Consider the following 15,980-nt stretch of genomic DNA (forward strand, 5'->3'; position numbering starts at 1 on the left):
GGGTATATGGATAAAGAACTCCGGACTTGGGATACAGAAGTCCTGGGTTAAGAATTATTTCTTTTATTTTCTATACATGTCATGAGGAGACAGTTACTTAACCTTGTTTTGTTTATATGTTTTAAGTTACAAAACTTCTTAACAGATAAATTGGATATTTTGTGGAGGAATGAATTTTGAAATAATTTCCCTTAATTTTGCACATTGAAACAAAATTGTTAATTTCAATTTAATTTGTCAGTCTATGTCATTGGTTGCTATTTTTTCCCCACGTAAGCAATAGCTAGAAAGTCATAGCACAAAATGTCAGTTTGATCATTTGACTGAATGATCTGGAAATATGAAGGTGAAATAGATGAGATATACACACATGCACACTCACACACATACACACACATGAATGTGTGTCTGAATAAATAAGAATGAAATTGGAACCATGACTCTTCAAAATGAAAATGTAGTAAATAAGCACCTCTATAATATCCTGCTCTGTTGTGAAAAAATTGTGATGTATGATATTTTAGTAAATTAGGCTTTTCAACATATAGTAGGTAATTTAATGGAAAGATCAATTTAAATGTATTGCTTAATTTTGTGTATATAGAACTTATGCTGCTTCATCTTTTTCACTAAATATCAAACAAGGAATTTTTAATAAAGAATGTATTGGCATTATGGATATATAAATGCATTTACTTGCTAAGTGAAACATTTCACTTTTAATTAAAAGTCCATTAACTCAGCACATTATGAGAATATGGACAGATGCTTATACGAATTTCTTCTTTAGTCCAATTGTGGACCAAATTAATGTTAGGCTATTAAATAATGGGACTGAAATTGAATGAAACATTTTTTTAAAATATACATATATATTTTCCTGAGGTGAGACAGCTATTCCCACTCCAGGAATAGGTTATGGATAGTTTTCCGGATATACATGTACACATCCTTCAGAGAAAGAAAAGGAAACTTTTCTTCACTTTTTTTTTTTGGAGGAAGATTTGCCCTGAGCTAACTACTGCCCATCCTCCTCTTTTTTTGCTGAGGAAGACTTGCCCAGAACTAACATCCGTGCCCATCTTCCTCTACTTTATATGTGGGACGCCTACCACAGCATGGCTTTTTGCCAAGCCGTGCCACATCCACACCCGGGATACAAACCAGTGAACCATGGGCCGCTGAGAAGCAGCCCCTGCACCACCAGGCCAGCCCCTTCTTCATTATTTTTAAAGTAACAAAATATCTTGCCCTGAGATTTTTTCTGATTTAGTCTAGGCCCTTTGTTTAGAAAATATCTGAGGAATTCTGTCTATTAATGCCCACATCACTCCCTTTCTGAAGCTGCTAGAGACATTGATTAGTCTCCTTCTCCATATTTGCACTGACTTATAAGATCTAGTAGAGATCATTGTTATGAACTCTTGGATTTTCCTTCGACAATCTCCTTTTCTATTCCTTCTGCCACTGTGCCCTCAACAAAGAAAGTGCCTCTAGGTCCAGAAGATATTGATAAAAGATGGTTAATTTCTTGAAACAGCCACACTGTTCATTGAAAAACTCCACTAATATGAACTCAGTAACTTGAATAAATTGAGTGCTTATTCAAGAACATTTATTATCCTGCTGGTTCTGGGTGGACCAGTCCACAATTTATATCTTCAGAATAAATGTAGATGAGAGGGATACTTTTATTTTGTATCATTTGTGGATGAAATTTTACAAAGGTTACTCTGCAACTCAAAATTCATATGTAGAATACCAAACACTTAATAAATAAGAATCATTTGAAATTAATTCATAATATAATGGAAAAATAATTCTCAAATTAGACTTACCTCTATATTAGACAGTCATAATCCATGAGACATAGATATGGTACTGGACCTTTTTAATAGCTTGACTACGAATGTTTGCTTACATCAGTGTTGAGGGTACTGCTTTCTCCTCCTGGCCTCATGCCATACTTATTTGGAAGTCCTACATGACCAATTAAAGTTTCATACACCTACACAATACCTCCCCTGGGGCAATGACACCTTCAAAGTTAAGTCACTTTTGTCAGGGGAATACCGATTTAACGGTTTCTTAAGAGTAAGTGATGCAATGAACTAATTAAACACCCAGGTTTTGCTAAAGGCAAAATAACCCTGAATGGGAAGGTGAAGAGATGTGGAACTATAAGGATAACAGCAAATGCAAGGACTTTTCAAAGGAAAAAACAGGAGTTCCACTCCTTGTATTGAACAGATGTGCCTTAATTGCCTGAAATATAGATTATTCCTTTTTCTGTTTGATGATGATAATAATAGATTTTATTTATTAAGCATTTCTACATGCCAGCAAATATGCTCAGCATTTTGCATATATTTTGTCTTTAAAAGAGCACTTTGATCTATGAACCTCTGCATTCTACTAGAATGCAGACAATGTTAACAGTTTTAAGCAACATACCTATATTTAAGTGTCCTGAGATAGCAGAGTAGAGGAATTTATATTTAAATCACCTCAGATTTGTGGTTCTTAAACTTTAGGGAACATTTGAATCACTCAAAGGGAGGGTCAGTTACACATTGAGAACTATGACCTTGAATAAGCCACTTAAAGTTGAGTTTTGACTCTATCCTTAGTCTTCTGTGCTTTGATAGCCTCTAAACTCATTGATTTCCAATTTTGTGTTTTTTAAAATCCTTTTTCTATTCCTTATGCATTTCATGATCTTGGATTAGCACTATGAGTGAGTTTCATGTTCCTCTTCTGTAAAATATGCATAGTAACATTGCTTAGTCTGTAGGATAATGAGAAGGATTAGATAAAATATTTGTAAATTACTTGGAAGAGCATCTGGCCCTTTGTAAATCATGTATCAATATTCATTGTTACCATCATCGATTGTTTCCAATGGGAAAAAATGTATCTTGAAAGCAGGGCTTATGTTGATTCTGGCCCAAGTGTTATGAAATATTATCTAAAAAAGAAAATAAGCAAAGGCAGAGCAGTCTGTCCTGTCAATGTTATACGTGGTCATTGCTTAACAGGACTGCTCAAAGATTATTTAGTTCTCGGGGTGAAAACAACTGTGTGTGACTTACTATTTACTAATAATCAGGGCCTAGAATCTGTGACATTGCAGATTAATGTATATGCAATGTATGCAATATATCTGTAATGCGTCCAATACAGATGCAAATAATTTATGTCCAGTAATGAAGTAAGAAATCAACAAGTTTTACTTAGGTAAAAACAAAAGCTCAAGCAATGAGGAGATTTCTTCTCCTGACACCAAATGCATGGTGCCTTTTCCAATACCACTTTTCCAACATTCTGACATCAGCTGGATATCCTACAATTTAATAAATTCTGATACTACCTGGAGTCTGTGCAGACTCCACAGACTTAAGGGCTCCCTCACACAAGACTGCCTCCTTTAGTTGCTAGTCATAAGTATCAGGTTTTCAGGGACCCCTTCTGTGCAACTTGGCTACAAAGAGTTCCCATGACTCCTTCCTCGGGTTCTATAATTTTCTAGAGTGACTTACAAAAACCAGAACAATGTTATTATAATGATTATAGCTTATTATAAAGGATAAAAATGGACAATCAAATAAAGTGGTACATGGGTGAGTTTCAGAAGCGTCTTGAGTGCAGGAGCTTCTCTCCCTGTGGAGTTGAGTTGAACTGTCCTCCTGGTATGTGTTTGTGAGCTCAGAAGCTCTCTGAACCCTGTCTTTGAGGAGTTTTATGGAGGTTTTGGTTACATAGGCATGCTGATAGCTGTTGGTGATTAACTAAATTTCCAGTCTTTCTCTCTTCCCTAGGGGTTGGGGGATGGAACTAAAGGTTCCAAACTTCAAATCATGCCTTGGTGTTCTGGCAACCAGGTCCCATCCTAAAGCTATCTAGGGGCCCACCAGGAGTCTCCTCATCAGAACCAAAAGCAGCCCTATCCCACTTCCACTCTGGAAATTCCAAGGTTTTTAGGATTTCTGTGCCAGGAACCTCAAACAAAGACCAATTATTTTTATGTTATAAAACAAAAAGCAGAAAGGAAAAATAAAAAATAGTGTTTATCTCAGTGTGGCCTTCTCAGAAGTCTACAACAATCCCTGTTAAACTCAAATGCTCTTTGCACCAGTTCTTACACCTTCTTTGGACCCTCATGGATAAGTTAAACAAACTTTGAATAGACATTCATTGACTTCATATTTTTGTGAGCGTTATGCATTTGACTTTGTGAAAATCAAACTTTTGCAGTAGATTCATATGATTACGTCTCAAATTGGATCATATTTAAAGCAAATCTGGTAGGAGAGTAAGTAACTATTATATACACCTTGAAAGCATACAACTCACTTTCCCAAATTCCTCATATGGGACCCTGGTACCATCTGACCCTCTTTCACCTCAGGTGTCAGAAAAAGTATTTGGAACATGAGATACCACTGCATAGACCACAACCACCATCTGAAAAGCACTGGAAATTGAATTAGTAAGTTCAAAGAATGTGGTTTCCTGGTTAAAGTTGCCGGACTCCAGAGGGGGCAATACATGAAGACATTTTGACCTGTTCGTTATCTGAACCCAACTGGGAAAGCATGGTGAGGACTTGGTGTTAAAGGCTGAAATCAGCCTGAATGAGACGAAAGGAAATATGAGGCACATGAAAAATACTCTTCTAAGACCTGTTGACAGACTGTAGGCAACCTACATGAGCTGTCCAAAACAAGAGGACCCAGCAGCAAATAAGCAGATGTCAAAACGCAGACAGGGAAACAATTAAGTAATTAAGGGACCAGTGACCCATGAAATAACTTGCATTTTGGTGTGGGCACACTTCTTTGAGGGTCCTCAAAAATGGTTGAGGGACCCATGGCTGCTTCAATGAATAAAAGTGGGAGGGAAACATTAATGGTCAGTGTTATTTGCTGCTAAACACACCACACATATAAGATGCTCCAAACTGACAACAGAAAGCACTGTGAGTAGCTGTGCTCACAGATTCATCTGCAGGATTGAGAATCTCTAATTTTAGCATTTATCCATCTAAAAGTAAACAAGTTATGTGGGGTGTATGAAATTATGTATTGTTTTATATCCTATCCAAAGCTTGAAATTTACAAACTTCCAGTTTTACTAATCTCTTGACCATGGAGGAAATCATATTTTACATATAACTTTCGTTTGCTGGATTTCTAATGAGGTTAAATATCATTTCACTCACTCAATTGCAATTCATGTTTTCTTTTATGTTAAACTATTTATCCTTGCCATTTACCCATTTTTCTTCCGAGATTTGAGACTATTTATTCGTAAGTATTCCTTATATGCTGATCATTTATTAATTACAAATGTTGCATATTTTCTCCTAGGTTATGACTGTTATTTGTTGTTTTAAGTTTGTTTTTTAATTTTTAATAAAAATTATATACTTTTCAGATGTAAATTATGCTTTTGTATACATATACATATACATAGTGAAGTGACTATGATACTCTATCTAGTTAAGATATCATCTCACATAGTTAAAATTTTTTTATAGTTACCACTTTTTGTGAGCTGAGAGCATCTGAAATATACTCTTTTAGCAAGTTTCCAGTATTGAATACAGTATTATTGACTATAATCATCATACTTTGCATTATTGACTATAATCATCATACTTTGCATTAGCTATCTAGATTTATTCATCCTACATAACAGCAATTTTGCACCCTTTGATGAACATTCCTCCATTTCCCCCAACTTCCCACCACTAGTAACCACTATTCTATGTATTTAACTTTTAAAAATTTCATATCTACATGAATTATTTAAGTTTTGTTTTTCTGTGTCTGGTTAACTTTACTTAGCATAATGTCCTCCAAGTTTATCCCTGTTGTTGCAAATGGAAGGATCTCCTTCTATTTAAATGATGAATATATATATATATATATATATATGTCTCAAAATCTCTTTATCTCTTCATTTGTCAACAGGCTTTAGTTTGTTTCCATACCTTGGCTATTGGGAATAATGCTGCAATAGACATGGCAATACAGCTATCTCTTTGAGATGCTGATTTTTCTCCTTTGGTTATGTACCCAGAAGAAAGAGATTGCAGGACCATCTGGTAATCCTATTTTTCATTTTTTGAGGAAGCTTCATACTGTTTTCTGTAATGGCTATACCAATTCTCAACTTCATATGGAAGCACAAAAGATCCTGAATAGCCAAAATAATATTGAGAAATAAGAACAGTGTTGGAGGCGTCACATTTTCTGTTTTAAACTGTATTACAATGTTATACTAATAAAAGCAGGATGGTGCTGGAATAAAAACAGATACATAGACTATTAAAACAAAGTAGAGATGCCAGGAATAAATCCAAGCATGAATGGTCAACTTAAATTTCCACAGGGCACCAAGAACACACAATGGGGAAAGGATAGTTTCTTCAATATATGGTGTTGGGAAGACTGGATATCCAGATGCAAAAGAATGAAATTTAACTCTTAACTTACACCATACAAAGGATCAACTAAAAATGGAGTAAAGATTTAAATATTAGACCTTAACTGTAGATTTCTAGAAGCAAACATAAGGAGAAAGACTCCTTGATATTGGTCTTGACTTGCCTTTTTGGATATCACACCAAAAGGTTAGGCAATAAAAGCAAAATAGACAAGTATGACTTCATCAAACTAAAGAATTTCTGCACAGCAAAGAAAGAAATCAAGACAATGGATAAGCAACCTATAGGTTATAGGTTGGGTGAAAATGTTTGCGTATATCTGATAGGAATTGATATACAAATATATAAGGAACTCAGACAATTCAATAGCAGAAAAAAAAACAAACCAATTAAAACATTGATCAAGGACTTGGATAGACAGAGTTCCAACGAAGAGATAAAAATGGCCAATGGGTATATGAAAAGGTGCTCAACGTTTACTAATCATCGTTGAAATAAAAATCAAAATCACAGTGAGATACCACTTCACATTGGTTAGAATGGCTAGCATCAAAATATAAAAGATAACAAATTCTGGCAAAGATGTGGAGAAAAGGGAACCAAGTCTTGTGCATTGGTGGTGGGAATGTAAATACGGCTTTCCTGTCATAATCTTTGCAATACTTTTTGACAAGGTAAAATTATTAATAAAAATGCATTTCTCAATAGTTTCTTTTGTGGTTTGAGCTTCTTTCTTCTAAAAATTGAATCTATTCTCTGTGACTATGAGATTCTCTCCCCTAATGTCTCCTAAAATTTATGATGAATTCAACCAGAGTATAGTGCTTTGTTCTTGTTTTTTATCATTTTGAAGTAAATTTTCTGAAACTTTTGTTCAGTCAGTGACTTAGAAAATTTATCTAAGAGATTTATGTGTTCTTATTTTACATAAATTTATTTTCATTTCGCTTAGGATTTCAATTTATACTATTATGTTCTTCAATAATAATGTATACTGACTTCTAGTCTTTGTACAATTTTTCTCCTTTTTTTGCTTTTGGGTTAGATTTAAACTGAAATGCAAATGTGAATAGAAGTGATGATACCAGATATTATTTTCTTGTTTCTTTTATTAAGGAGAGTTTATGGAACCTTTCAATATTTTTAATGACTCATTTTATCTAAAGTTTTTTGAAATTTATTCTCTTTTTTAATGTAAATTATGTCTGTCTTTAGTCTCTGGTCGTTTGAAGAGGGTAGCTTTGTATTCATGTAGCACAGCTTCAATTAAATATGCCTTGGCTTACATTATTTTTACCTTACCTTCTTGTGATAAGATATATTGGAATTTCTGAATGTGAGGACTCATATCATTTATTATTCATAGTCATTGGCTTTTTGAACATTTTTCTCTTATATTGTAAAGAAAGGGCAGAATTACTTTGCATTTTCACAATATGTGAATATATGTATGTCATTTGATAGATATTTAAACCACTCTAGTTTCCATTATTTTATTATCTTCATTATCAACAATATCAACATCCATTATGCACTTCTCATGTATATACGTACATTCTGATTTGAATGATACTGATATCATGCTTTGGTTCTGTGGGCATCTGTGTGAATCTGGGTAAAGAGTGAGTATTGTTTCAGTATGTTACCATTGAAATTTCAGGAAAAAAACTGTAATATTAGTCTGTAAAACATTTGAATATGTAGAATCCAGGATATTCATACATATATTTGAAGTAAACAATTAGTTCTTTGTCAAGATAAGAAAATCTGAACTGAGATTTTGAAGGTTAAATAAATTAATAAAACTCACAAAAATAACTAATGGCAAAACTTTGTCCAAAAGTACTATAGATTTATGTAGACTTTTGATAAGTTTTATCATAGGAATATTGGTATAGCCTTCCTGAAGTGTCTTATTGTAATGTAGTAAAAAAGGAAGCTTTAGTATGTAAAAAGATGCTTCCAAAACTAAATGAAAAGAATAAATAAATACATCTCTGAGCATCTCTCCAATTTGAATTTACCCAAAGGTAAAGGGAAATCAAGTAACTGAGTAAAATTCTGCAAATAATGAGGATCCCTTGGAATTATGCTAACATTTCACATTTACTATATAACTTCTAAGGTCATTAGAAACTTTAAGACATTTACAACATTATACCAACCATATGAATAAGTACTCTTATGGGTATGATTCTCATTCTGCAGCTGTAGGAACTGAGGCACAATGAGATTTGTAGGTACTTATTCTGAAATCTTCCCCTTGCTAACTTGTGGGCCCTAGATTCATACCTGTGTTGTCTGAGGCCAAGTCTCTTCTCTGCTGGAGCTCACTGTCCCGCTGGCATTTAGTGGAAATTTCTATCCAAACATTGTGTTTAAGGAGTAAGAGCACAAATACTCATTTTCAACAGGTTTCCACAAATTGATGGTTGAGAGAATGTCGCTTCTGGTATCTTTGGGTGTTATGCCTGCATTTTGCATTGGGAGTTGTATTTTCTAATTGAAGATGTTAAGTTTTATGGCTTCTTGTTTTAAAACTATTAAAATAATTCATTTGGAAATGATAAAGTGGAAATAGACTATAATTTTGCTAGACATTTCATTGGAAATTAAAATTTAATCAGAAATATTTGTTAAAAAATTGATTTATCAGGGAGGCAGGCCCAAGATGGTGGAGTGAGTGGTCTGCTTTCTCTCTCCCTCTTCAAATCTACAACTCATTGGACATTCACTGGTTAACAAAGGAAATCCACATAGCATCTCAAGATGCCTGAGAAACCCTTGCTGCTATACATCGGAAGGTGGATGGACTTTCCCCCAGGAGGAGGTGGAAATAGGTGAAAACTCTATGACCCCCAACCACTGGACAGTCTAATACCTGCAAGAGGCTGTCTTCCAGCAGAGTCCCCAATAGCATCGCCACACCCCAAGGGTGGGAGTGTGTACTCACCGGCAGAGCGACGGTGGAAACAGGTGACAACGGCCCTACCTAAGCCCCCATGATTACACCTAAGCCCAGGGGGAAAGTCCAGGGTCCAGCACCCGCTGCCAGGGAAAACCTTTGCTTGCCATTAGCAGAGAGGCCCCACCCAGCATTCACAACACAGGGAGACTCCCAGGGAGCGGATTCCCCCGCAGGGCAGCAATGCACCAGTCACTGCAGGACCTATGGTCTCCAGCTGTGCATGGGACATTGCAAGAGGCACCAAGACTTCCCATAGACATGCCTGGGGACTGGGTGTAGCTCCATCACCCAGCTCCGCAGTGCACAGGGAAACTTCAGGGTTGCACACATCTGGCAGGGAAAGCCTCTGCTTGCCATTAGCAGAGATGCCCTGCCCAGCATTCAGAATGCCAGGAAGCTCCCAAAGAGCAGAATTCCCTGCAAGGTGTCAGTCTGCCAGCTGTCGCCAGGCCCACAGACTATGGCTGTGTCCCAGACCAGGCAAGGGGATCCCTGAGATTCCATGGGAGTGGTGGGGGGCTGGGTGGAGCTCCAGTGGAATGGCTACATGGTCCATTGGGGAACTCCAGGTTCCCATAGCAGCCTCAGTGAAAGACTCTGCACAGCACTATTGGAGAGGTCACAACCAGCAATCACAAGGCTGGAATGCCCTGGGGCAAAAGTAGCACAGCTAGGTGAGCTAACCACAGACTGCAGAAGATACCTATAGCTCTGCTGGGACCTATAGTGGGCAAATGTGATCTTGTGGGCTCTGACAGTGACAGCACTGTGATTATAGGTGATCCTGCTCCCAGCAACTGGGAAAGCCCATAACACTGCTGCAGACCCCAAGGAGGGAGCACGTCTATGTGGGCTGCAACATTAGGCACCAGCAGCCTGGGGCTCCCTTGTGATTGCCCCACAACTGATGAGGGACACCACAGGACCACTGTGACTATGAGGAGGGGCCCAGGTCCAGTCAGTAACAGCTGACAGTGTTCCTGGTTGGTGCAGTCTAAACAGCTGCTCTCCCCCCACACCAAGTGGAAACAGCGACTAAACTCTATCTCTATGTGGAGGCACAAATCCACATTATCAAGCAGCATGAAAAAATATATTAAATCTCCAGAGCAGAAAGAAAATGATAAGCACCCAGAAAACAATCCCAATGACAATGAAATGTATAAGCTAAATGACGATGATTTCAAAACAGCCATTATTAAAAAACTCAATGAGTTAAAAGAGAATTCAGATAGACAACTAAATGAGTTCAGGAGCTATGTCACAAAAGAGCTTGATACTATAAAGAAGAACACATTAGAAATACTGGAGATGAAGAACACAATGGAGGAAATTAAGAAAAGTCTGGACTCTCAGAACAGTAGGGTCAATAATATAGAGGACAGAATTAGTAATTTGGAGGATAGGAATAAAGAAATACTGCAGACACAGGAGGAGAGAGAACTAAGACTAAAAAGAAATGAAGAAACTCTCCAAGAATTATCCGACTCAATTAGGAGATGCACCATAAGGGGTATAGGTATCCCAGAGGGAGAAGAGAAGGAGAAGGGGACAGAAGCCCTGTTCAAATGAATAATGGCTGAGAACTTTCCAAACTTTGGAAGAGAGATGGGACTTCATGTGACAGAAACCAATAGATCTCCAAACTATTAATGCAAGAAGACCAACCCCAAGGCATATAGTAGTGAAGCTAGCAAAAGTCAATGACAAAGAGAAAATACTAAGGGCAGTCAGGCAGAAGAAAATAACTTACAGAGGAACTCTCATAAGACTATCATCAGATTTCCCAGGAGATACCTTAGAGGCTAGAAGAGAATGGAATGAAATATTCCAAACTCTGAAGGACAAAAACCTGCAGCCACTAATACTCTACCCAGCAAAAATATCCTTCATATATGATAGAGAAATTAAAACTTCCCAAGATAAACAAAAGTTAAGGGAGTTCATTGTCACAAAACCTCCTCTTCAAGAAATGCTCAGGAAGAACCTCATACCTGAAAAATCAAAAATGGGAAAGGGGTTAGAAAATCCAGAGCAAAAGAGATAAGCAGAAGGACAATAACAGAAAGTAGCTGCTCTCCATCAGAACAGGTAAGCAAAAGTAAAATAAATCATTAAAGATAAATGGAACGCAAACATCAAGAATAAATATAACGTAGTCATTTTAACCACAAACTCACAACACAAAAAAGAAAAGGAAAAAATATCTGACAATAACAACCTAGCAGGGGAGGAGAAAAGGGATGGAACGTTTTAATTTAAGAAAATAAGAGGCTATCAGAAAATGGACTATCTCATCTACTAGATGTGTTAAACAAACCACCTGCTAACCACTAAAGAAATAACAAGAATAAAGACAGAAATTACAAATAAGAAGAAATCCAATACAGAAATTTACCTACTTGAATTAGTGATCCAAACATCATGGGACGAGAAACAAAGGAAATGCAAAAGAACCAGAAAACAAGTGATAAAATGGCAGCAGTAAGCCCCCACATGTCAATAATCACTGTAAATGTAAATGGATTGAACTCTCCAATGAAAAGACACAGACTGGCAGGATGGATCAAAGAACAAGATCCAACAATATGCTGCCTCCAGGAAACACACCTCAGCCCCAAAGACAAACACAGACTGAAGGGATGGAAGACAATACTCCAAGCTAATAATGAACAAAAGAAAGCAGGTGTTGCCATACTTATATCAGACAAAATTAGACTTCGAAGCAAAACTGATAAAGAAAGACAAAGAGGGGCAGTATATAATGATAAAAGTGACAGTCCACAAAGATGACATAACCCTTATAAATGTATACACACCCAACACAGGAGCACCAAAATTTGTAAAGAAACTATTAAAAAAACTAAAAGGAGACATCAACAACAATACAATAACAGTAGCGGACCTCAACACCCCATTAACATCAATAGATAGATCATCCAGACAGAAAATCAACAAGGAAATTATAGAATTAAATGAAAAATTAGACCAAATTGACTTAATAGATAAATATAGAACACTTCATCCAAAAACAACAGGTTACACGTTCTTCTCAAGTGTGCATGGGACATTCTCAAGGATAGACCATATCTTGGGAAACAAAGCAAGCATCAATAAGTTCAAGAGGGTTGAAATAATATTGAGCCTCTTTTCAGATAATAATGCTATGAAACTAGAAATCAACTATAAGAATAAAGCTGGGAAAGGGGAAAAATGTGGAGACTAAACAACATGCTACTGAACAAACAATGGATTATTAGGAAATTAAAGAAGAAATCGAATATTATCTGGTGACAAATGAAAATGAAAAGACATCATACCAACTTATCTGGGATGCAGCAAAGGCAGTCTTAAGAGGGAAATTCATTGCAATACAGGCTCACCTCAATAACCAAGAAAAATCTTACATAAACAACCTCAAAGCATAACTAACAGAATTAGAAAAAGAAGAACAAACAAAGCCAAAAGTCAGTAGATGGAGTGGAATTATAAAAATTAGAGCTGAAATAAATGGTATTGAAACAAAAAAGATAGTAGAAAGGATCAATAAAACAAAGAGTTGGTTCTTCAAAAAAATTAACAAAATCGATAAACCCTTAGCCAGATCCACTAAGATAAAATGAGAGAAGTCTCAAATAAATAAAATTAGAAATATGAGAGGAGAAATCACAGAAGATACCAAAGAAATACAAAGGGTCATAAGAGAATACTATGAAAAACTATATGCCAACAAATTGAACAACCTAGAAGAAATGGAGAAATTCCTGGAATCAAACAACCTACACTAACTGAATCAGGAAGAAATAGACAATCTGAAGAGACCAATCACAAGTAAAGAAATAGAAACAGTAATCAAAAACCTCCCCATAGATAAGATTCCAGGATCAGAGAGCTTCTCTGGAGAATTCTACCAAACGTTCATAGAAAATTTAATACCTATCCTTCTCAAACTATTCCAGAAAATAGAGGAAGATGGAGCACTCCCTAATGCATTCTATGAAGACAACATCAGCCTCATCCCCAAACCTGACAAGGACAACACAAAGAAGGAAAACTACAGGCCAATATCACTGATGAACATAGAAGCAAAAATCCTCAACAAAATTTTGGCAAACCGAATACAGCAATACATCAAAAAGATTATACACCATGATCAAGTGGGATTTATACCAGGGACACAGGGATGGTTCAACATCCACAAGTCACACAATGTGATTCACTACATTAACAAAATGAGAAACAAAAACCAAATGATCATCTCAATAGATGCAGAGAAAGCATTCAACAAGATCCAACATCCATTTATGATAAAAACCCTCAAAAAATAGGTATAGAAGGAAAGTACCTCAATATAATAAATGCCATATATGACAAACCCACAGCCAACATCATACTCAATGGAGAAAAACTGAAATGCAGCCCTCTCAGAACAGGAACAAGACAAGGGTGCCCACTTTCACCACTCTTATACAACATAGTACTGGAGGTGTTGGCCAGAACAGTTCAGCAGGAAAAAGAATTAAAAGGAATCCAAACAGGCAATGAAGAAGTAAAACTCTCGCTGTTTGCAGATGACATGATCTTATATATAGAAAACCCCAAAGACTACATAGGAAAACTATTCGAATCAATAAACAGGTACAGCAAAGTTGCATGGTATAAAATCAACATACATAAATCAATAGCATTTCTATATGCTAACAATGAACTAACAGAAAAAGGTCTCAAGAAATCAATCCCATTCATGATCTCAACAAAAAGAATAAAATACCTTGGGATAAATTTAACCAAGGAAGTGAAAGATCGATACAATGAAAACTACAAGACTTTCTTGAAAGAAAACGATGATGACATAAAGAGATGGAAAGATATTCCATGCACATGGATTGGAAGAATAAACATACTTAAAATGTCCATACTACCTAAAGCAATCTACAGATTCAACACTATCCCAATCAGAATCCCAATGACATCCTTTACAGAAATTGAACAAACAATCCTAAAATTCACATGGGGCAACAAAAGACCCCGAATTACTAAAGCAATCCTGAGAAAGAAGAACAAAGCTGGAGGCATCACAATCCCAGACTTTAAACCATTCCACAAAGCTGCATGTGGAATCAAAACAGCACGGTACTGGTACAAAAACAGGTGCACACATCAATGGAACAGAATTGAAAGCCCAGAAATAAAACCACACATGTATGGACAGCTAATCTTTGACGAAGTAGCTGAGGGCTTACAATGGAGAAAAGAAAGTCTCTTCCACAAATGGTGCTGGGAAAACTGGACAGCCACATGTAAAAGAATGAAAATTGACCATTCTTTTTCACCATTTACTAAAATAAACTCAAAATGGATCAAAGACCTAAAGATTAGGCCTGAAACAATAAGTCTTCTAGAAGAGAATATAGGCAGTACACTCTTTGACATCAGCTTCAAAAGAATCTTTTCGGACAGCATAACTCCTCAGATGAGGGAAACAATAGAAAGAATAAACAAATGGGACTTCCTCAGACTAAAGAGCTTCTTCAAGGCAAGGGAAATCAGGATTGAAACAAAAAAACCAGCCCACTAATTGGGAAAAAAAAAAACTATTTACAAGTTATTTATCCGACAAAGGGTTAATCTCCATTATACATAAAGAACTCAGCTCAACAACAAAAAATCAAATAACCCAATCACAAAATGGGCAGGGGACATGAACAGACATTTCTCCAAAGAAGATATAGGGATGGCCAATAGACACATGAAAAGATGCTCATCATCACTAATCTTCAGGGAAATGCAAATCAAAACTACATAAGATATCACCTTACACCTGTTAGAATGACAAAAATATCCAAAACCAAGCGCGACAAATGTTGGAGAGGCTGTGAAGAAAAAGGAACCCTCATACACTGTTGGTTGGAATGCAAACTGGTGCAGCCACTATGGAAAACAGTATGGAGATTTCTCAAAAAGTTTAAAATAGAAATACCTTATGACACAGCCATCCCAATACTGGGTATCTATCCTAAGAACCTGAAATCAGCAATCCCAAATGTCCCATGCATCCCTATTTTCATTGCAGCATTATTCACAATACCCAAGTCATGGAACCAACCTAAGTGTCTAGCAACTGATCATTGGATAAAGAAGATATGGTATATATAATACAATGGAATACAACTCAGCCATAAAAAGGACAAAGTCGTCCCATGACAACAATATGGAGAACTTACATTTTTGAGGAGACTTGGAAAGCAGTGTTTTTTCCTGGTTGCATTGACATCCACAAAGCCCAGAATTACTGTTAGTATCAAAAAATAGCACAGAAACTGGCTGGGAAACTAAGGGTCTCTGACATACTCTGTTCCATAAACACAAGTAAAGCTTTAAAAGAGCTTTTCATGATAAAATGAATGTTTAAATAGAATCTTTGAAAAAAGTGATGAGATCAAACTCATTTGGGATGAAGCACAGCTTTGCCTGTCTAACACCTCTATCTACCCTTCTTCCCATTCAAAGAAAACACCTACCCCCTCCCCACAATAACAATAAACACCAAGTCCAATCCAG

The sequence above is a fragment of the Equus caballus genome, chromosome 6 (assembly GCF_041296265.1).
Source record: "Equus caballus isolate H_3958 breed thoroughbred chromosome 6, TB-T2T, whole genome shotgun sequence".
NCBI classification, from domain to species: domain Eukaryota; kingdom Metazoa; phylum Chordata; class Mammalia; order Perissodactyla; family Equidae; genus Equus; species Equus caballus.